The sequence below is a fragment of the Micromys minutus genome (genome assembly GCF_963924665.1).
Source record: "Micromys minutus genome assembly, chromosome: 2".
Taxonomy (NCBI): Eukaryota; Metazoa; Chordata; class Mammalia; order Rodentia; family Muridae; genus Micromys; species Micromys minutus.
In genome coordinates, this window is record NC_137971.1 from 69,700,009 (window position 1) to 69,721,287 (window position 21,279).

The following is a 21,279-nucleotide window of genomic DNA, read 5'->3' on the forward strand; positions in this document are numbered from 1 at the left end:
CATTGAAATGGGCCCGTTGGTGCTCAGCAACTTATATTTGGCCTTCCAAACCCAAGCTTCCTCTGCATACCCTGTCTGCACGCACTTAGGCAAGGCACAAAGCTGACCAATTTAGATGGCTCCAGTCACTGTGGCTTCCAGCTGGGTTTGCCCTCCTGAACAGTCCAGATAGAAGAACAAAGGCCATTGGTAAGTGAGATTTAGTGTCTGTTTCTAGTTCCATCCTCTCTCAGGTTTTGATGTGAAAGGACACAGCTTCAATCAAGAACATCCTAGGTAGCTGGGTCTCCATGGTCAGGAGTGTTGGCTGCTTTTACACAGGACCTATGTTCAGGGTCCCAGAACTGCATGATGGATTACATCCACCTGTAACTACAGTTTTAGGGAAATGTATGCACATAGTTCAAAGATATACATGCAGGCATACACATAGCATAAATAGTATTTAAAAGAGGTCTCTCTAAATACAGTACCTGAGGAGGTACAGCAACATCAGGGTGTCTGGTCTTCTCTGTCGCTAGGAAGCAGGCAACTGGAGGAAAGATGGTTTCAATCTCTAATGGCCAAGTGTTGGACAGCCAGAATCAGTCCCCATGAAGATTGTCTTTCATAACAGATTTCTTCTGGGGAATAGCAGAATTTGTGTGAGGTGGGGTTCTCAAAACTCTGCTTCAGCAAGATGTGAAGAAAAGAAGAGGCTACAGAAGCCCCTCTGAATCCAGATATGATGATGGAAGAGGGCCACTAGGAAATGCTCCATGAAGAATGGGTCGGATCAGTCACCTTCATAGCCCCAGCCCTTGTCCAATGGCTGGTGGATGAGGAAGGTAAATGTATGCTCTGAGAAGCAGACAACTAGACTTAAATATGCATAGAAGGAAGCCATCAAGAGTAGAGAGTGGCTCATGTAGAAGAAGGTGGTGTATGTCCAAACAAGAATTACTCTGTGTCCTCACAGATGAATGAGGTCATGCTGGACTCCCTCTGCAGGATCTGGCCTGACTGACATGCAGTTCTATAAAGGTACATGTTTGTCTTCTTATCTTTTTTTTGGTATAGTTTACTAAAGTATTAATATGGATTTATGAAGTAAATATTTTTAGGTTGCAAAACTTGATTCTTCATCTTTATATAATTATACCCCAAATCTTTGATCTGGAAGAAATAAAGACTATGTATTTTTTCTAAAAAAAATACAGTACCTGTCCTGTCTTTGGACATTCTTAGAACTGATTTCTACCTTGGATCATGATCTATACGCTATATCACTTCTCTAAACCATGGGAAAGGAAACCAACAATAGATACTCTGCTAATAGTAATGAAGACTCAGCCAAAATGTTACTCATGCCTCCCAGAGACTCTGTGATGTGTCTCAGCAAAGGGTTCTTAGGTTGAAGCCCTATCCTTGCCTAATGAGAACCTCACCCTGAAGCATGGAGAACTTTGCCTGATTTTTATTGTGTCCATAATGTTCTGGTGACAGCTAGAGGCCTACAGTTCAGTCAGCCATCAGCACTTCCGCCAGTAACTCCTTAGCTATGGACTGAGCTGAAATGCTTTTAATGAAGTACTATAAAGGTTCCTCTGGTGGTTTGAATATGCTTGGCTCCAGAGTGCTACTATTAGGAGGTATGGTCTGGTTGGAGTAAGTTTATCACTTCAGGGATGTGTGGGGGAGATGAGCTTTGTGGTCCTATGCTTAAACTCTACCCAGGGCAGAAGATAGAGCTATTCCTGGCTTCCTTTAGATCAAGACATAGCAGCTCCTTCTCCAGCACCGTGTCTGCCTGAACACTGCCATGCTTCCAGCCATGATGATATTAGACTGAACCTCAGAACCTATAAGCCAGTCCCAATTAAATGTTGTCCTTTATAAGAGTTGCCTTGGTCGTGGTGTCTCTTCACAGCAATGGAACCTTTTAACTAAGACAGTCCCTTTGTCATTTGTGTTTGCCACCTGACCCCAGGGTTATACAGCACACTCAGGTTTGGTAAGATGTGCACTTGGCAGTGACAAGAACAACCGCTGTGTGAAAACAACACTTAGGAGACAGTCATGCTAGTCTCCTGTCTGCAAGCATAGCTGAGTTTCATTAATAGTGTTCGGGGTGTCCCTCTCACATGGGATGGGTCTCAAATTGTGACAGTCATTGGTTGGCTGTTTCCTCAGTCTCTAATTCATCTTTCAACCTGCACATCTTGTAGACAAGACATATTTGGGGTTGAAGGTTTGGTAGGTGGATCAATGTTCCCCTCCCACCTCTGGAAGTCCTACCTGGCTATAGAAGTGGGTACTTGGGTCTTTATATACCTCTCTGGTAAGAATCTCAGCTGGGGTCACCCCCATAGTGTCCCCATGTCTTCCCATGTCCAAGGCCTCAAGCTTGTTACCAGAGATGCTCCTGATTTTCATTCTCACTCCCAGCCCTCTCCTGCCCAACTTCTCCCCACACTTGATTGACATCCCCATGCCCCTTCTCTTCTTCTCTCCTACACAGTTCCCTCTCCATCCACCTCCAATGACTATTTAGTTTCCCCTTCTGAGTGAAATTCACTAATCCTCCCTTGGGACCTCCTTATTACCCAGTTTCTTTTGGTCTGTGGGTTGTAGTAGCATTGGTTTATTCTGATAGTAGTTGGTTATCCTGAACTGTATGGCTAATGTCCACTTATCAATATATACCTTACGTGTCTTACTGCCTCTTGGTTATCTTACTCTGAATGATATTCTCTAGTTCCATCTATTTGCCTGTAAAGTTCATGATGTCTTTATTTTCATAGCTGAATGATATTCCATTGTAGAGATATAACACATTTTCTTTATCCATTCTTCAGTTGAGGAATATCTGGGTTGTTTTCAGTTTCTGACTATTACCAATAAAGCTTTTATGAACATAGTTGAACGAGTGTCTCTGTGGTATAGTGGGGCATCTTTTGGGTATATACCCAGGAATGGTATAGCTGGGTCTTGAGGTAGAACTTTTCCCATTTTTCTGAGAAAGTTCCAGATTGATTTCCAGAGTGGTTGTTTGCACCCTACCAACCATGGAGGAGTGTCTTCTTGCTCCACATCCTCACCAGCATGTGCTGTCCCTTGTGTTTTTTATCTTAGCTTTCTGATGGCTGTAAAAGGGAATCTCAAGGTCATTTAGATTTTCATTTCCATAATGACTAAGGATGTTGAACATTTCTTTAAGTGCTTCTCGGCCACTTGAAATTCCTCGTTGAGAATTCTGTTTAGCTCTGTATACAATTTTTTTAAGCTGGGCTGTTTGGTTTGTTGCTGTCTAATTTCTTAAGTTCTTTATAAATTTTGGATATCAGCCCTCTGTCAGATGTAGGGTTGGTGAAGGTCCTTTCCCAATCTGTAGGTTGCCATTTTGCCCAATTCTGCCTTACAGAAGTCTTTCAGTTTCAAGAAATCTCCTTTATCAGTTGTTGGTCTTAGAGCCTGAGCCATTGATGTTCTGTTCAGGAAGTTGTCTCCTGTACCAATGTGTTCAAAGCTATTCCCCCACTTTCTCTTCTATTAAATTTAGTGTACCTGGCTTTGTGTTGAAGTCTTGGATCCTCTTGGAGTTTTATGCAGGGTGATAAATAGAGGTCTATTTACATTCTTCTACATGCAGACATCTAGTTAGACCAACACTGTTTGTTGAGGATGTTTTCTCTTTTCCATTGTTTGGTTTTGCCACCTTTGTCAAAACCGGGTGTCAATAGGCGTGTAGGCTTAGCAGTGGACAGAAGCAGATGCAGAGATCCACAGTCACATATCAAGTGGAGCCTTGTGGAAAAGTTGGGGATAAAAGTGAGCAAGCTGGAGAGATCAAGGACACCATAGAAAACCTACAGAGTCAACTAATCCGGGGCCAAAGGGGCTCACAGAGCTTGGGCCACCATCAAGGAGCATGCACGAGCTGGAACTGGATGGCATACACATTTATAGCAAATGTGCAGCTTGGTCTTCATGGGGGTCCCCTAACAAGTTGAACAGGGGCTCTCTTGGTCCCTGTTCCCTGCCACTGGATTCATAAGCTGTGGGGTTAGAGGAAAAAGTAGGTCTAATTAAGAGAGGAGAAAGGATGTTTCAGATATTTGTTTCTCAGAAAGTACTTTAAATAAGAGATGCTATGACCTCACATGGAAGCTTGTCACATCTAGGAGACACAAAAGGAACCAGGAAATGTGGAGATAGTGTTTTGGCTAAGCTATTAAGAGAAGAAACATACTAATGCTAAGTGATCCTACATGGTTAGAGGTTGGAAGGGAGCGTGTGATCAAGGATCTGGAAGGGTGAGTCAGAATCTATGTGCAAGTCTGATAAAGCTGTTAGACTTAGGTTCTGAGTCACAAAGAAGAGACAACCATCCCAACTGGACATGGGGAAATGTACTCTTGATCAGTGGTTCTCGATGTTCCTAATACTGGCAACCCTTTAATACAGTTCCTCGTGTTATGATGACCCATCAACCATAAAATTATTTCATTGCTACTTCATAACTGTAATTTTGCTACTGTTATAAATTGTAATGTAAAGATCTTACACACAGGATATCTGATATAGGACCCTATGGAGGCCAAGACCCACAGGTTAAGAAACACTGCTCTTGATTAAGTGTGTGTGTACTCAGAAGAGCAGTCACAGAGATAGGATGTTTACTCGGTTTTTATTTTAATGTAGGTAGAGGTTTATGTCAGCTGTGTCTTTTTTTACTTTGGCTGGGCCCAACCTCCCAATCTTATTCAATAGGCTAGTCTTGAAGAGTATTGGTACACAATAAATGGAGGAGAAAGGAGTGGAGGGGTCAATGTTCTAAGGAGAAAGGGTCACCCCTCCAGGCTACCAAATTTCTGGGACACAACACTGGGCCTTTTTGTAAACACAGGTTTTAGTGGGCGGGGAGAATCACTTATACCAGGCCAGCCTGAACTACACAGTAAAACCATTCTCAAAAACCATAAAAAGGCACACAAGATCAGAAAGAGGGGTACTACTTGAAATGTCCTCATAGGCTGCAGGACCAGGTAGGATGTTCAGAGGCCAGAATGAAGGACACCAAGTCTAATAAGGACATCTCCTCATCAGAATGCCTGCTTCAGTTCTCAAGGTGTCTGGCTGACTTAGGTCACCAGGCTAAACCCCTGCCAGAGCTAGCAGCAGACATGGCCTTACTGTGACTTAACAACTGCATTCTCTGATTCTAGGACTCGTAAATTCTCTCTCCTCCCTCAGTTCACATCAGATAGTCCTTCTGCTTCTCTACAGTGACCTTCTCTACCAGAAAAGCTCTTGATGGCCTGTCTCTCCATGGGCTGGCTGTCACCTCTACAAAGGTGCTGAGATCTGGGGAAATAGAGCTGATGCTACACAGCTCTCAAGGAGGTGGTACCTGGGAGAATGGAACCGATAAATGAATCAGTCCAAAGTCTCATGCATAGCCAACTTTATTAAGAGTCTCAGACAATTTATACTCTTGAGGGTTAAGATAGGTCACTTGAGTAAAGTTCTTGGGGGTGCAAGCTGTATACCATCACAAGGAAAAACTGCATGCGGATAAAACATGTTCTTCCATAGAGGCATTGTATAATTTAAACTTTTAATTGAATAACAGCAGCAGGCAGTAATGAGTAGTCTCAAGTAAATTCACTCCTATCTTCTATACCTGGGAGGAGCACACAAACACATTCCAAGAACAGTTCCAGTTTTGAAAAAACCAAGGCACAAGACTCATGTCTTGTTTTCTTGGAATGTTCTCACAAGTACTCAGAAGTTGACTCCTTCCAACAATGTGCCAGTCACACAGCCTAGGTGTGGGTCTCACTCTTCCTAATGCTACAGTCCTTCAATACAGTTCTTCATGTTGTGGTGACTCCCAATTGTAAAACTATTTTTATTGCTATTTCATATCTATAACCCATGTTACTGTTATGAACTATAATGTAATATCTTTCTTTTCTGATGGTCTTAGGCAACCGCTCTGAAGGGATCAGTCAAGGCCCAAAGGGGTCGTGACCCACAGATTGAGAACCAGTGGCATAGATGCCGAAATGAAGAGAGTTTTCATCATGGTCTCCCTAATCAACAAGAGGTTTCCAATTGCCACATTATGGAAACATAATGCTAACACATGACCTTGGGTTTAAAAAGTAAAGGTAGCCTCCTTTTAAAAAAAAAAACTAACAGATAAATGTTGATAGCACATTCCTTTAATTTCAGCAATGAGGCAGAGGATAGGTAATCTGGTCCACATTGCAAGTTCTAGACCAGGCAGGGCTAGCTAATAAGATCCTGACTCTGATGTAATGTAATATAAGTAAATAAAACCAAGGAATACTCACTTAAAAGTTGCTTGTGGTGATTTGAATGAGAATGTGCACTACAGGCTTCAATGTTTGAATGTTTGGGCCCCAGTTGGTGGAATTGTTTGGGAAGGATGAGGAGGTGTGGCCTTGCTGAGGGAGGTGTTAAACTCTGAACAGGGTTTCTCTCTGCCCGCTGTCTATGAATCTGGACATAAAAGCTCTCAGCTACATCTCTAGCACCTCCAAGCTCTTGTTTGGTTGGAGTCCCTGGTTTGTAACACCCCCCCCCACACACACACACATATGGTCCAGTAAATTCTATTCCTCCAAAAACAAAAAGGTGTCAAGCCTCAGTCCCACATTCCTAACAACTGTCCCAACCTCATTCACCTGAAGTCACCAGCTACCCGAGCCCCTGCCCTGGATGACCATACATGGGCACAAACCGAGTATGTGGCACACATGTCATTTTCCTTCATTTACAATCCATAAAAACCTTCCCTGACATAGTCTACCCATGACTTTTTCCAGTTTTATTCCCTGGGGCTGGTGAACTTCCCCCGAATAAACCTGCCTTTTTTTTTTCTTCTTTTATTTCAAATTGAATATTTCTTTGAGAAAGAATACCTATTACCCTAAAACTTTAAGCAAGTCCCTAATTAAATCCTTTCTTCTATAAGTTGTCACTGTAATAGTGCCTCTTTACAGCAATAGAACTAAGACAGAAGTGAAGCAAAAATGTGATATTTCTGTGACAGGCCTGAACCATGCTGTTTGTTGGAGAAATATGAAAGACTTTGGGGGCTTTGGATTATAAAAGCTGTTAAACACTAAGTGGGGATTAATGGGCCATCCTAACAGAGTCGTGGAAGACAGTGGTACTGAGGGAGATGTGGACCAATCAGACCTGGCTCAAGAGGTTACAGAGGGGAAGAAATGTTCAACTGTCTATTGTGATATTTTGGGAAAGAAGGGCAACTTTTAGCCCTTGTCCTAAAATCTGCTGAAACTAGATTGAAGAGTTCTGGATTAATGTGATTGGCAGAGGAGCTTTCAAGATGGCCCAGTATTGACCAGGTCACATGGTTATTAGTTATAACGTTTATACAGATCTACAGTGAAACAGAGCAACTGGGCCAAAGAGAAAGAAACACAGACAGTATGGTTTGCAGAGAAAAGGAGAATAAGGAAATGTAATGATGAAGCCAAGTCCTGTGCTCCAGAAGATAAAAAAGTTTAGAGAAAAGCCTGATGCTAAATGGAATAAAAAGAGCAGTAACCTCAGGACAAGACTCCACCCAGTTAACCCTGAAACCCATGAAAGAAAAGGGCTTAGGGATTTTTCCAGGCCTAGACAACAACTTTAACTTTTATGTAAATGTAACTCAAGGAGGAGGCCAAGTTCCAGGCCCAGCAGACCACTTGGTCATTTCAGCCACATGGTGGCTCTGGCTTTAAAGTCAAGGACACAAGAAAAACAAACTGTGAAATTTACCTCTCCAGTTAAGGAAAGTCACCAAGGCTAAACCTGTGACTGGGGTTCCTGCATGGAGGCCCAGGGAGGCCACTGGATGACGTTCTGAAGGTCCAAACCTTGACTGGAGACCCAAGATGTCGGAGATTCCAGAGCTGTAGGTCACCTGCCAAGAAGAGATGCAGATAGGATGTGAAACTAGCCTGAGGCTGTGTGAGTGTGTTTGTGTGTGTGTGTGTGTGATGGGGGGGAGAGAAAAAGAGAGAGAGAGAGAGAGAGAGAGAGAGAGAGAGAGAGAGAGAGAGAGAGAGAGGCATGTACAACAGTCAGCAAAGCTGGAGGAAAGTGACATCTAATGAACCCATTAACACAGACATGGAGTTAGAGAATTTGGATTTTGCCCTGCTGATTCCCAGTCTTAGTCTGGTCCAGCACGCCCTCCTCACTGTCATTACGCCCTTTTCGTCCTTTTTAGAGCGATGATATATAGTCTGTGCCATTGTATGTTGGAAGTATATGATCTGGTTTTTGATTTTGCAAGAGATTACAGTTAAGAGGTTAACTTGAGGCTAAGAAGATACTTTGGACTTTTGAACAGTGTCAAGTCTATGATAGGGGGCTTTTGAAGTTTACTGAATTACATTTTGCATTATAATATGGCTACAAGACTGTTAGGACCAGAGAATTATAATATAGTGTTTTGAATGAGTATAGTCCCCACGGGGTCAGATATTTGAATCCTTGGTCCACAGTTTGTGAAACCATTTAGGAAAGATTAGAAGATGTGGCTTTGTTGGAGGATGTGTGTCACTTGGGTTGGGCTTTGACACAGCTTTCAGCTACTCTATCACCACGCCTGCCTGCCACCAGAAGCCCAGCCATGATGATAATGGACTAACCCTCAGGAACCGTAAGTAAGTCCCCAATTAAACGCTTTCTTCTGTGAGTTACCTTGTTCATGGAGTCTCTTTGCAGCAATGGAACAGTAATTAAGACAACAGGCTTGGTGGTGTGCGCCTGTTAGTCAATGCTGGGAGATCTAAGGGGCTTACTAGCCAGGCAGCCTGGTCAAAGCAGGTTCAGTAAGAGACTTCCACCTATAATTACCCAAGTCTAAATGTAACCACTGGGATAAAGAAAGAAGCACATTGCTTATTGTAGAGTTTTCAGCATCTAACTTTCTCCATGTGCCTACAAATCCACAACACCAACACAAAAGCAGCTCCAAGGCTTTAGAGTAACTGTTGGCAGCCAGACAGACTGCAGGAATAGTGGCAATGGCTGACTTCATAGATGGAAATATTAGAAAGCTTTTCAAAAGACATCTATCTCTAGTGAAGAAGGAAGGCATCATTAATTGAACAATTATATTTAGCTTTAATATAGAAGCTGGGAAACGTGATGGTCTGAAGTGAATCAATAGAAACTCCAGTAAACATTAGGCTTTGCACTGCATAGAGACAATCTTTTCAAATGAGATTTTCATTGCTAGAGCATCTGCTAACGGATGCATTATGGGACTCTATTTGAAAAAAATGCTGAATTGAAAGGTGACCATAATCGTCTACGCTAATGGGAAGCCAAGGATGTGATTTTTAGCTTAGTGTGGCTGTAAGGTCTAAGCACTGTGAACAGAAGTGACTGCTGTTTTCCCCTGCACTCTTGGGACGTGTTTTGTTTGTCTCCAGCCTTCATCTGGGGATCAAACTTTTGACTCCTTAACCATCTGTCTCCATTATCTATGAAAGCTGCCAGGAAAAAAAACAAAAACAAAATAAAAAACACAGGATTGGAGCCAGCAAGACTCATAGCTGTGCCCAGTTTCCTGGGGCAACAAGTCTAAACAAAGAATGCAGAGTCCAGAGAATCCTTCCTGGAAGAAGAAAAAAGAAAGAAGAAGAAAGCTTCTTCCAAACTTCAGCTGATCTGAGAACCAAAGCTGAAACCTATGCCAGGATTACTCTTAAGCCTCTTTTGCTCTAATGGAAGAAAACTGAACCATCCTGAAGCATCTTGAGGCCTTGGAGACCTCACGAAATGAGATCTCAGTGGTCAAGCACTACATAAATCTTAAGCTTGCATGACTCACACCAGTTAGTCATAAACAACCCTGGAATACCTGCCCTGTGTGGTCAGACAGCACCTGCCCATAATTTCAGTGTCTTTGCCACTGAAACGCTGGGCTGGCAGCTTCCCAGTGTGTGTGTGTGTGTGTGTGTGTGTTTGTGTGTGTGTGTGTGTGTGTGTGTGTGTGTGTGTGTGTGTGTGTGTACCCCAGGATCCTGAATAAACCTCAGCATGCATTTGGAGAAAGAGGATCTACATCCTCTTAAACCAGGTTCAAGCACAAAGGACTCCTCCACATTCCAGTGAAGTCTTGTAGTGAGGAGCATGTTGGGAGTCCCAGCACCCTGTTGTGTGCCAAGAAGGTACCCATGGCCCTCTTAAGATGTCCACAACTGCATCTCTTCACCGTTTGGTCTTCCCACACTCCAGCCTACGCACTCATCACTGCTGATTGTCCTCTGTGTTCCCACAGTAACCATCTAATGAGGGAATCCCCTGGCTCAATTCTCTGTGTTGAGAAATATATTAAACTCACGTATTTCAGAAGTGATATTAGTTCATAGTTGGTTAGCATAAATATTGCATTTTTGACTGATATAGCTTGAAGTTTCAGAGCATCATCTGCTTGGCCTGACAGTTGTTAGTTCTTTCTTCCAAATGCAACCAATTCATCCTTCTTGCCTTGGGGCTCCGTAATTGGGTAGAACATACCTTGCCAACTTTAAACACCAACCTCACCTCCTAGTGCTGAAAAAACTCATAAACTCCCCAGGAGCCCTAACACCCAGCTCTCTCTTCGCCACCTACTTACCACAAGATACCTCACTCGCCCCATTTCACCCAAATTAGTGGCAGTCCTCGCGGCTTCTGCTCCAGGAACTGGTTGCCACTTTGTATGCACAGCCTGCATAACGGCAAGCGGAGCTTCCCATCAAAAATGCTCTAAATGGCTTATTTACTTTCATGCTCTTAGAGAAATGATTCAGTGTTCTGCTGGAGAGCCACGGTGCATCCCAAGAAACTGGTGTGTTTTCTCCCTTTGAATGTAATGTAAAGATCTCTCTTGGGTTTCTACTGGATTCACACTCTTGTCAGTGGGAGACTAAAGAAAGCCTGGGCCGAATGTTTAAAGCCATATGGGGAGCACCCTAAGGGAAGCAATGGAAATAAACAAAAGGTTTCTCAAACAAAGCTTATGAAAGAATAAATGGACTAAGACTCAAAGCCTGGGGAGGGAGTACCAGTCTACAGACGCAAATGTCCAAAGAACACACATACATCTATTCAGAAGGCCTTCTGTCCCTGTCTGCCACATTTTGAAGTCATGTCAAAGTACCCGGAATTACTAGAAGTCTGCCCACGTGTCAGAGGTATGGAGCCAATGGGACCATCACCCTAGAGAAGTCCCCAGTTTAGGGTTCTCTCATGTGAGCAGAGAAAATCAAGGTCTTAGCATCAAACTGAGAATAATGAGTGAACATTTCAACATTTCTGGGAGAGACATCTATCCTAGAATCAATCACACAGAGGCTCTTCCCATTCTCAATGGGTTGAGTACCACAGGCAGATGCAAGCTTGAGGGCAGCCTGGTCTACAGATCAAGTTCTGGGACAGCTAGAGCTACCAAAAACAACAACAACAACAACAACAACCAAACAAACAAACAAAACCTTGCCTCCAAAATTAATCAATTAGATGGAAAGAAAATAAATACATAGTAAAACAGAGGACGAAAAGTTGGAATGACATGGAGAAGTGGGGGATTCTGGAAGATGTTAGGGAGAAGAGTAGGGGTAAATATTATTAAAATACAATACAAAATGTCCGCATTTAATTAAGAATTTAATAAATAATTTTTCAGTGTGTAAGGAGGCAAAAAGGACATATAGGGAACTACAGGAGGGTCCTACTAAGAAAACCAAAGAGTTATTCAAGTAGCCCACCCATCGTATTTTGAAGGCAGGACAGATAACCTAGTCTCTCAGAATTAAACTCAGTAGGAAGCAGAAAGCAATGAGATAGACAGACAATGGGAGAAACCAAGAGGCAGACTGGCGGCAGAGCTGAGCAAGGACGAGAGCAGGTTCTTCTCTGAGTGAGTGTCATATTAGAGCCACACAAGAAAACAAGTGTGAACATGCCCTCACGGTCACAGACACACGGGGAACACTGGGGATCCCATTTCCCAAAGTGCAACCAAGTGATTGACGTGATTAGAGAAAAGACCAAGATCCAAAGTGCACACAACAGGGAGACAGCCCTGTTCACATTGTCAAAATATAAAAAAGGGTAAGGAGAAAAAACTCCCACAGTTACCTGGGATTAAAAGTAACATTTTTAAATTCTGAAATTTAGATGTAAAGAAAAAGACTTAGGGCCTGGGGAGAAGAATCAGTTAGTAAAATAGATGAAGACCCAAGTTCTGATCACAGCACAGCTCACAAGACATAAGAGTTCTGGTGTGTGAGGACGGGGCCAAGACAGAGGCAGGAGGATACCTAGACTTCCCTGGCGCGCTAGCCTAGTAAATTGTTGAACTCCCAGATTAGTGAAAAGCCTACTCTCAAAAAGTAAGGTGGAGGGTGATTGAAGAAGACACAGTAAGTACATCAACCTCTGGCCTCTACACATATGCACACACACGTGCATCCTCACACACATGCACATCCCCAGAGAAACATGCACACCACAGAAACCCAGACACACACAGAGAAAGTATCAAAATTTTCAAAGTAGAAAGACCAGCAGGTGTTCTTCAAAATAAAAAGAAACTTGATGTGGATCTCAGAAAGGAATAAGGCTAATCACAGAGACAAATGTGTGGGTGCATACAAATACCTCCCTTCTTTTCTCTTCCTTTAACTTCCCACAGATAACTTGAAATTTGCAAACTGTAATTATGAACAGGTGAAATATAAGTGGATTGAAATGCCTTCAGGTTCTTATGTGTACAAAGCAGAGAGAAAGGGGGAGTAAAAAGTAGTGGGTGTGGTGAAAATCAGAGTGTGACAGCTACTGTATGAACTAATACCAGCCTGAGGTATGAACACAATGTTTGCACACATCTGTGATCCCAGCATTCAAAGATTGAGGCAGGAGAAAGGCCAATCTGCGCTACAAAGTGAAACTTTGTCTCAAAACAAAAACAAAACTGAAGACTATTTATTCTCCCAGGGATTGAGCACTAACAATATAATAGAAGAGGCATCAATAAAGGGTAGACCGTCAAAGACAGGAAGCTGGTGGAGGAGCCGAATGTGGCCCCAATGAGCTCTGACTCAGCCTCTTGACCAACGGTTTCTCTTGGGTGGGGGCTTTTCCACCTGCACCCAAGTTCCTGAAATAATGACTCTGAGACCGAATTATTACTGAATAAATGCCTAGGCCATAAGCTAGGGCTTGTTCCCCAACTAGCTTGTAACTTAATGAACCTGTTTATTCTATTTTGCAACTGGCACATAGCTTGTTACCTCTTCTCAGTTTCATGCATCTGTCTCCATCAGCATTGAGATGAAACCCCACAACCCTCACCCCCCACCCCCACCCCTGTGCCTGGCACTGCCCAGAATCCTCTCTCCCTGCTATAACTCCCACCCCCTATTTCCTGCCTAAACTAACAAGACAACAGCCTTTTTATTGACAGGTGATGCTCCCACACAGAACACAGGAGATTATCCCTTCCAAAGGGTACCGAAAGGATTACAGAAAATATTTTATTAACTTAAAAGAACAAGAATAACAATAAAATGAGTAGGCAAGACAAATAATGAATGGATGTAAGCATGATAAATTTAAACCTGAAATTATCGATTATTGTGAACCTAAGGATAAAGGCATAAGTTGACAGTAAAGAATAGAAAACGCACCATCATGTGAGTAATAGTAAAGACATTGCTAAAGCCAAGGACAAAATAGCAAAGATAAAGGGGAATGTTTCATAACAAAGAGTCACTGGATAAGGAAAATCCTGACAACTATAGATAATCGCACAACAAATAACGAAACTTTAATGTATCAGGAGCAGAGCCACTGAGAAGGTTCCGAGGGTGAAGAAGATTGCTGCCAGGTTGGCCTCCGAGTTTAATCTCCAGTACCCTGCACAGTGGAAGGTGGGGTTCTGTGCTGCTCACCGGTGGAGTGTCAGAACACTGCTAGGAAAGGTGAGACACAGACTCACAAGGGCACAGTCTATTCTACCCATTGGGGTGCCAGGGTCGTTGGATGCCTACACTCACTCAGGGAAGACAAATCCAGCATAAGAGAGGGGCCTTAGCCCATGTTTCTCCAGATGAGAAACAGCACGGGCTGGGACAGAGGCTGTGGTTCTGGGCACCCGGACACTATACGGAACCAGGAATTGTTGAGAACAGGGTCCACAAAAGGTCTTCTGCAGAGACCTAGGGGTAACTCCATATGAAGAACTCCCCTCACAGCAGTCCTTGAAGAAGAAGACAGTCCTTACTTGTCCAAAGTGTTTATTCATAGCAGGAAGGGGAAGCATACAGTGAACCAGAGATTAAATACCTTTTATAGGAAAGAATGTTGGGAAGGAAGGAGAACAATTCCCAAATTCATCTGGAATAACAAAAGCTCAGAATAGCAAAGACCATTCTCAACAATAAAAGTACCTTTGTAGGAATCACCATTCCTGACCTCAAGCTATACTACAAAACAATGGGGATTTAAAAAAATAAAAATGATATTGGTACAGAGACACACAGGTAGATGAATAGAATAGAATTGAAGACCCAGACATGAACCCACACAACTATGGTCACTAGAACTTTGACAAAGGAACCAAAACCATTCATTGGAAAAAGACAGCATTTTCATCAAATGTTTCTGGTTCAACTGGCAGTCAACACATAGAAGAATGCAAATTGATTCATTCTTATCTCCAAATATATACAAAGAAGTCAATAATTTAGACTCCAGAGAACCAAATAACTCTATTAAAAATGGGGTGCAGAGCTAAACAGAGAATTCTCAACTGAGGAATTTCAAATGGCTGAGAAGCACCTAAAGAAATTTTCAACACCCTTAGTCATCAGGAAAATGCAAACCAAAACAAACCTGAGATTCCACCTCACACCAGTCAGAATGGCTAAGATAAAAAACTCAGGTGACAACAGATGCTGGTGAGAATGTAGAGAAAGAGGAACACTCCCCCATTGCTGGTAGAATTGCAAGCTGGTACAACCACTCTGGAAATTAGTCTGGCAGTTCCTCAGAAAGTAGAAAATAGTTCTACCTGAGGACCCACCTATACCACTCCTGGACATATAACCAAAAGATGCTCCAACATATAACAAGGACACATGCTCCACCATGTTCATAGCAGCCTTATTTATAACAGCCAGAAACTGGAAACAACCCAGATGTCAATCAACAGAGAAATGATACAGAAAATGTGGTACATTTATACAATGGAGTACCACCCACCAGCTATTAAAAACAACAAATTCATGAAATTCTCAGGCAAATGGATAGAACTTGAAGATACCATCCTGAGTGAGGTAACACAATCACAAAAGAACACACATAGTATGTACTCACTGATAAGTGGATACTAGGCAAAAAGAAGCTCAGAATACCCACAATACAACTTATAGACCATATGAAATTCAAGAAGAAAATCACACCAAAGCATGGACGTACAACATGACTCGGTAGCAGGAAGAGAATAATCTCTGGGAAGTACAGGAAGAGAGAGATCTGGGAGGGAGAGAGGAGAGGGAGAGAAAAGGGGGGCAGTTCAAATATGGGAGGAGATGGGGGAGAAGTACTGAAGATTAGGAATTTAAAAGTAGGTTGTAGCAGTGGGGGAGGGGAACTGGTAATAGTCACTAGAAAGTTCCAGATGCCAGAAACCCAGGAGTTTCCCAGAACCAACAGGAAGAACTTTAGCCAAAATACCAGTGGATAGGCATGACCCCCCAGTTGAGGGATGAGACCACCCACCCACCTCAAAAATATTAATCCAGAATTTCTCCTCTCAAAAGGAAATGCAGGGACAGAGAGTGGAGCAGAAACTGAAGGGAAGGCCATCTAGAGACTGCTCCACCTAGGGATCCATCTCATCTGCTGACACCAATAGGGGAATGCTGGGCAGCTGAGGCAGGAGCGGGTGAGAGGGTTGGGAGAGCACCTTCATAGATGTGGGGGTGGGGCGGGGGATTGAGGAGCAGAAACTGGGAAGGGGGATAACGTTTGAAATGTAAATAAATAAAATAACCAGTAAAAATACATAAAGCAGAAATTGAAAGAACTAAAAGCAGAAAAGTCAAGTCTGCATCATCATTGGAGGTATTAGCATCTGCTTTTAAGTGAGCGATTAAAAAAATGTTGTTGTTTTTTTAATTCACTAAGGGAGAAGATCTGAGCTACACTATGAGCCAGTCTGATTAAACTGAAACTTACAGAACACTAAAATCAGCAATTTCAAAGTGTGTGGAGCATAAACTAAACAAATAGAATCAACTTGAATGCATTTGAAAAGACTCCAATCTTATAAATTACTCAATGAATTCAAATTAGTTATTAACAAAACTGAACTAGTAAGAAAAATATATCAAGAAAAATATCAGATATTCAAATATCAGTCATAATATTGATAACAATATTAAACACTCATATATGGTTCATGAGTCAAACCTATTCCGAATAAATTAGCAAGAATTTCCACTGAGTGACATTGAAAAGGCAACAGACGGAGACTGGCAGGTTAAAAGAGCCCGGATGGGAAACTTTTACTCTAATGTTTATACTGAAGAAAGAAAGCCTTTACCTGGCATGGTGGTGAAAGACCACCGAATTGGGGCAGCCCCTCACTCTAGTACCGGGAGAACCGGGAGAATGCGAACCCAAGAACTCACAGAGAGCCTATCTTGCTGAAATTAGGCAAGAGGCTTATTTAAGGGGCGGGAGAGGGTTGAGGCCAGAGCTCTGGGGACAACACATATCTCATGCAAGAGATAGAGGAGTCGACCCCGAACTCAATTAGGGGGACATATTTATAGGGAAAATTACATAGGCAGTTAGCAACAAGCACATAGCAATTTCATTGGTTCATTTAAATTGGCATTCTCTGTCTGCTTTTGGATATGATTCAACTCTAGATCACCCTGTTTTGGGGCACATTGACCTTCATACTAGTTTTTTTTTTCAGGACTGTAGAGTCAGACCTTATCGAGACCAGTTAGTCTGTGGTTTCTGTTCTCAGCCTTGAGACATACTTGTCCTCAAGGCAGGGTTAGTGAGGCTAGCTTAAAATCTTAACTCTTTCAGTGGCACAAAACTTGAATCCCAGAGACAGGTAGATGTCTGTGAGTTCAAGGCTAGTCTGGTCTAAAAGCCAGGTCCAGGCCAAGTAGGGCTATGGAGTGATACCCTGTCTAGATTAAAAAGAAAAAGAAAAAAAGAGGTTTAAAATGGGATTAAAGTTTCTATCCTAAAACGTCATATAAGGAACTACTTAATTATCAACTAAGAGTAAAGGTAAAAACAATGGCATTTTAAAATAAACTAAAACATAAATTTAACAAAATTAAGATATGACTCCTTGAGAAAAGATCTTAATAAATCCTTAGCAAGACTAATGAGTTAGAAAATAAAAAAGTAAAAATGCTAATATCAAAAATGATAATGTATCCTGTAGATATTAAAAGAATAATAAGAAAATAATAAATTTGGTAATTTGGACACAATAAATTTCTCATATTACATAAATTTCCAAAGTTGATTCAAGAAATAAGACATAAATGTGGATTTTAAGAAATTATGTTCTTAACAACATGTCTTCTTAGAATGATAACTTCTAAAGTGGACAGGGTGGTACACACTTTTAATTCCAGCACTTAAAAGGCAGAGGCAGGTGTATCTCTGACTTTGAGACCAGCCTGGTCTAGCAAGTGAGTTCCAGGACAATCAGGGCTACACAGAGAAACCCTGTCTTGGAAAAAAGTGGGGGTAGGAGGGGTTAGGAGGGAAAGGAGTGGAATAAGGGAAAGGGAGAGAGAGATTCTAGTCTAAGTGGTGTGCATGGGCCCTGAGCCTTCTTGTGCATCCTTGCTGAGTATACTGAGCATTCTGAGACCAGGCCTAAGTACCCTAAAACCAAGCAGGTTCCATGAGCAGCAAAATCAATCAATCAAAGCAACTCCAAAGGACCTGAGCATGCTCACTCCACCAGGGAGGAAGGAGGTGGCTTGTATGTTTCTGGCTCAGAAAGTATCTGAGCCAACTGTCCTGGAGTTCTCAGCCACAGGGCAACCCCTGCCCCCATACATAGCTACCAGATGACTTGGTCACCTCACACAGCCGCACCTCAAGCAGGGAAAATTCCTGCTGCCTGCTGCGCTGGGACTTCTAAACCGCTCTGGATGACCAATGAGTATCATTGTCTGCTTCCAATACTTACGGAACATTGTAGGATTTACTCTTTGCCATTCTGATGTGAGCCAGCTTTAAGAAAGAAAAAGTGTCAATATTAAACAAACTCTTTAGAAAATGGAAGTAGAGATTGTACTTCTCAGCTCATTTTATGAAGCCAAACTTAACACTTTCAAAGAAAAAGAAAACCTATAAATCAATGTCTTTCATGAACTTAGGTATTAAAAACCCTCAATAAAATATTTTAAAAGCTCATTAATAAATGAACAGAATAATATTTCAGGGTGAGGTGAGATCATCTCAATAATTCAATATTGATTCAATATTTGAGAATCAGAGAAATTAAGCAGAATGCATTATTTACACATATGAAATATTCAGAGAAGAAACTTAATAAAAAAAGGAAAATCGATCTATATAATTTACCATATTTACACAATAAAAGCAAAAATATCATTATTACTGTGCACATAGAAGACAAATTGGACAAAACAGAACAACTATTCCTCATAAAAATTATCATCAGACTATAGACATGGCCTTCTAAATTTGATAAAGGTAACTATAGCTCAGAACACTCGTAACAGTAAAATTAGAAGTGCTTCCTCCTTAGCTTAGAGCAAGTCAAGACATTTGCTGCAGATACGTCTGTTGAACTCTATACTGAAAATCCTAGCCAAGCAATAGGACAAGAAAGACACACCAATGGCAAAAACATTGGAAAATAAAAAGTAAAACTCATCATGCATGGACGACATGAAACGTTCCTGGGAGATTTATTTAAAATATCATGAGCAGGGGCTGCAGAGAGCTCTCTCATAGGATATGAGTTGGGTTCCCAGCCCCAGGAAGGTCACAACTGCTTGTAAGCCCAGCTTTCTGTGGGTTCCTGCACATGTGTGCACCTACCTACACACAGACATATAATTAAGATAGAACATAAAAGTATAAGCATCACTAAGTATGTAGCTATCATTATATTATAATAACTATCATTAGAATTAACTAACATTTTAGAACATATTAGCAAAAGCAATTGCAGAATGAATATTTCTTAAAAGCACCATGTCCACTGGCTAAAAAAGACAGGATAAACTTATTCAATGACACATAAAACCCGAACACTGAAATTTACAAATCATTACTGAGGAAAATAAAACAGGCATAAAGCAATATATACATAAACCATGCCGGAGGGCTCTAAGTCTCTGTGTTGCTGTGCTGCTGTTGCTTTCAAACTGATATCGGAGCAGCACAGTTTCCCTTAACATCTCAGTGTGGATTTGTGTACACATCAACAAACTGCTTCAAGACTGTCTACAAAGATGCAGTATGTTGCCACAGTGCCTTTCTAATCTGCAAACTAAGTGTGCGTAATCATTTTGGGTCTGATTTGAAGCATGTTAAGAGTTTGAATTTTACAGCAGTGTGAGTCACTGATGCAAGGATGTTTTTATGGTACTTCATACATGGAGGTAGATAGAAAAGGAACAGTTAGGAAGGGCCAGGTTGGGGGAGTCAGATCACAGGTTCAAAGCTTGCAGTAGGGCTTCAGACACTGCACTGTTTCTCTCAGATGTACACAAAGAACTGTGGCCGAGGGTGAGTGCCCAGAAACCAGTCTCCACAGGCACACAGCTGATTTCTGCATCATCGGTGCACCCTGCCTTCTTCATGGATCATTGTCTGTCACTACTTCACAAAGAGAAATTCACCAAAGATCTTCTGGTGGGGCTTTTTGCCACTTTCTCAGACTTGGGCTGACTAGTAGTTTCTTGGTTTCTTTTGGTTTTTGTTTTGTTTTGTTTTTTGTTTTGGACGGACTGGTTCTTTACTCAAAACGTCACTTGCCAATATTCAGCATCAAAACAGTCGCACTTCAGGGCTCCCTTTCTCCGGTCACAGGAGAGTTCAGACAAGCCAGGAATCTGCAGGGTGCCCACCTAGCAGGCTGAGAAGAAACCACCTGAATGTGGCAGTTGTATGGGGACACTTGAACTATGAGCATACCACTTGCCCATAGACTGCAAAGAATCCTCACAGCCAACAAGCCAAAGTAACCCAACCCCCAAAAAACAAAATTTCAAAATAATATAAAAATTTTTAAGTTTTTTTTTTAAACATAAGATTTCTCCGGCCCCGAGTGATACACAATGAGATGGCACTTCAGAGACAGCAGCTTCAGGAAAGGGCGATGAGATGACTTTCATGTGGCTAAATCAGAGGCACAATCATAATTCTCCTCTGTCCCCCCTGGGGCAGGTGCGCACTAAGAGGTCACCACAACACTAAGGGGCAGCATGATCTGATTATGAGCAGTTGGGAAAGGGGTGGAGCTGAGACAAGTCTGGGCTCAGGGCTGGTGATGAACGGTAGTGCGCTTGCCTCACATGCAGGAGGCCATGGGAGTTGGGGGCATCTCAGACGTCTTACTGTCTTATCTGGTCACATCTGAGGGTAAAAGTAAAAAATAAAGGCAAAGTTGTTCAAAGATATCAAAGCTGAAAACCTCCACAGCCCGGAATGGTTTTTGGCTCTGGTTAACTTCCTGGAATCCCCCCTGTTGTTTGGCTAAGATTTGGTGTGGAGCACTGAGGTCCCACAGTGGAGCCTGCCTGGGCTCTGCTGGCTCTCAGTAAGGCAGGCCCATTCCTGGGTTTCTCCTCCACGGCAAGACAGCAGCCATTAGGCTAAAATGTGCTGCTCCGAGCCGCAGAAGTGCTTGGCATGTTAAAAATGGTTGCTAAGATAAAATGGAATCACACTGTGCATATCACAACTACATTGAGGACACTTGGCTTTGTGCTCTCGTCCCCTTAAATATTGTTCCCAAAGGTATTCAGCCCTTCCAGCTGGAACTCTGGGAAGACACTAACACAGTTCAGTGAAAAACACAAGAGGGGTAGAAGGGGTGGCAGAAAGGAAAGCACCCTTCAGTTAAATAGATCAGCCCTTAGCTTCAAGGTCAACTTCAGGGAGACTGGCCTCAGGCAGAGTCAAGTTCAGAGGAAGGAGTGGATGCAGGGCAGGGATGGGGAAGAT

At 42.2% G+C, this 21,279-nt stretch overlaps 1 pseudogene across 1 annotated transcript; it reads left to right on the forward strand.

Moving 5' to 3' along the window:
- The first annotated feature begins 543 nt into the window (after window positions 1–543).
- On the forward strand, window positions 544–822 carry LOC308417436 (selenoprotein K-like; annotated as a pseudogene). The gene has a single exon. The product of its transcript is annotated as a selenoprotein K-like (transcript).
- The last annotated feature ends 20,457 nt before the right edge of the window (window positions 823–21,279 follow it).